We start from the raw sequence: 3,350 nt of genomic DNA, 5'->3' as shown, positions 1-3,350 counted from the left end.
TCCAAGTAAATGTGGGTACGATCTAAGGAACCATAACTGATTTAATGAGCCTTTCGCGGTTTCACCTTAATTTGGCTTGTACTGAGACATGCATGGCTTAATCTTTGAGACAAGCATATGACTACTGGCAGGATCAACCAGGGAACTGTGTTTTTGTGTTTTTTGAGACAGACGAGAGAATAAAATACTCATCATCATCGTTTATAAAGATGAAGAATATGCGCGTTTGTGCGAAACAATCTAACATATAAGAAAGTAACGCCACGCTGTTTCTTCTTTTCTTCGTACGATATAGAGATAAATGTATCGTCATCATCGTCGTCGTAGTCGTTAAACACCACAACACATATATCGGTCAATAAAGGCATAATAATAATATTTATAATATTATTTTTTACCTTTGCCGATTTAAAAGTTCAAACATTCTCTTCACTCTTCGCAAGATTGAATGCGACGTGAATTTATGAAATTCTTTCGAATCCATAAACGTTACGAATATTATATAAATATTCTCGCTCGGATATTAGAGAGTTGACGCATTTATTATTTTTGTTTGTTTAAATCACAAACATTTGTTAGTTCAACAAAGTTTGATTGCATAAGGACCGCCAACGTAAGAGAATACGTTTTGCCGCATCCGCAATCTCGCTGTGGGGAACTGGGCGAGCCACAAAATCACAAAATAAAGCAATCTCGCAAGCAAAGCCCTATTCGAATTCGATAGCGGAAATGTGCAATAAACGTCGATAAATTGGAAGCAAATGCAGAACGTATACATAATCGGTCGTTTTGTCGTCGTCATTTATGATAAACTTCGACTAAACCGTTACACCGTTCATATCGCCTCACTCAACGCATCGACACACACCACTACCATATGTATACCAGCGCGACACCGATCGAGGCAGCCGCTCGGTATTGGATGTGCGCACCGCTCCACTGACATAGCTCCACAGGCGACGTCTACCGAAGCGCACAGCTCTATAACTATAAGGCATACACACAAAAGGGAGAAAATATTTTAAATATTGATAATATTAAAAAGTCATATTTTATATTTAAACCATTATAAAATTTAATTATAAAAACGTTTGTTTTAAAAAAAATAATTAATTAATAAAAACAAAATTATTTTAAGCGCCGTACTTCGTAAACGTCGTACTTCGTTCGTCGTATGTGCAAAGTCAAATGAATGCTGTAGTTAGTCGCAGTTGGAACGTCTGAATGTCGTACAACGTAACAATAATTTTGAGTGCCCTAATGTGTAGACGTCGTACTTCGCGAACGTCGCACTTCGTAAACGACGTACTTCGTGAACGTCGCACTTCGTAAACGACGTACCTCGTGAACGTCGCACTTCGTAAACGACGTACTTCGTAAACGTCGCACTTCGTAAACGACGTACTTCGTGAACGTCGTACTTCGTAAAGGTTATGCAATATTAATACACATTTGGTGTATTGCAAGTTGCATTTTAATAAATATTATGCATTTTTATGTTTTAATTTAATATCTAGGCCAAAATACTATGTTTATTTAATTGTTAAATGTGTACGTTTATTTATAGATACGTAATTTACATCAAAATTTGTTTTTTTTTTATTATATGCAAACTACAAATAAAACATTTAATATTTTTAAACGTCGTACTTCGTGTAAGTTATGCAATATTGATACAAATTTAGTGTATTGCGGGTCGCAATAATATTAATTTATATTTGAACGTAGTACTTCGTGAAGGTTATGCAACATCAGTACACATTAAGTGTATTGCAGGTTGCATTATTATTAATTTATGTTTTCTCACTTTTTACCTTCATATAAAAAAAAATTTAATATTTTTGGACGTCGTACTTCGTAACAGTTATGCAATATTGATGCACATCTGTTGTGCTGCGGGTTGCATTTTATAAATTTAATGTATTCTTATGATTTACTTTAATGTCTAGGCAAAAAAACATTTTTGATTAGTTGCTGAATGTTTACATTTATTTACAGATACGTAACTTGCAAAAAAATTTGCTGTTTTTTTATTATATACAACACAAATAAAATTCTTTAATATTCTTGAACGTCGTACTTCGTGTAGGTTATGCAATATTGATACAAATTTAGTGTATTGCGAGTCACAATAATATTAATTTATACTTGAACGTAGTACTTCGTAAAGGTTATGCAAGATCAGTACATATTAAGTGTATTGCAGGTTGCATTATTATTAATTTATGTTTTCTCACTTTTAACCTCAATATAAAAAAAAATGTAATATTTTTGGACGTCGTACTTCGTGAAGGTTATGCAATATTAATGCACATCTAGTGTGCTGCGGGTTGCATTTTATAAATTTAATGTATTTTTATGTTTTACTTTAATATCTAGGCAAAAAAAAACAATTTTGATTAGTTGCTAAATGTTTACATTTATTTACAGATACGTAATTTGCAAAAAAATTTGCTGTTTTTTCATTATATACAACACAAATAAAATTCTTTAGTATTCTTGAACGTCGTACTTCGTGTAGGTTATGCAATTTTAATACACAATTAGTGTATTGTGGGTTGCATTATTATTATTTATTGTTTACGTTTTACTTCATCACTTTGTGAACGTCGTACTTCGTTTGTACTATGAACGCTGCATTTCGTCGCAGTCGGCAGCACGTGCGAATAAACGTCGTACAAGAAAATCACGATTTTGAGTGCCGTACTTCGCAAACGTCGTACTTCGTCTATACTATGTACAAAGTCAAGTGAACGCTAAACCTCGTCGCAGTCGACAGCGCGTGCAAATAAACGTCGTACAAGAAAATCACGATTTTGAGTGCCGTACTTCGCTAACGTCGTACTTCGTCTGTACTATGTACAAAGTCAAATGAACGCTAAACTTCGTCGCAGTCGACAGCAAGTGCAAATAAACGTCGTACAAGAAAATCATGATTTTGAGTGTCGTACTTCGCAAACGTCGTACTTCGTTTGTACTATGTACAAAGTCAAATGAACGCTAAACTTCGTCGCAGTCGACAGCAAGTGCAAATAAACGTCGTACAAGAAAATCATGATTTTGAGTGCCGTACTTCGCAAACGTCGTACTTCGTCTGTACTATGTACAAAGTCAATTGAACGCTGTACTTCGTCGCAGTCGGAAGCAACTGCAAATAAACGTCTTACAAGAAAATCATGATTTTGAGTGCCGTACTTCGCAAACGTCGTACTTCGTCTGTACTATGTACAAAGTCAATTGAACGCTGTACTTCGTCGCAGTCGAAAGCAACTGCAAATAAACGTCTTACAAGAAAATCATGATTTTGAGTGCCGTACTTCGCAAACGTCGTACTTCGTCTGTACTATGTA

Source organism: Tribolium castaneum, unplaced genomic scaffold (genome assembly GCF_031307605.1).
Source record: "Tribolium castaneum strain GA2 unplaced genomic scaffold, icTriCast1.1 ptg000051l, whole genome shotgun sequence".
NCBI lineage: Eukaryota > Metazoa > Arthropoda > Insecta > Coleoptera > Tenebrionidae > Tribolium > Tribolium castaneum.
Note: the sequence above shows the minus strand (reverse complement) of the source record.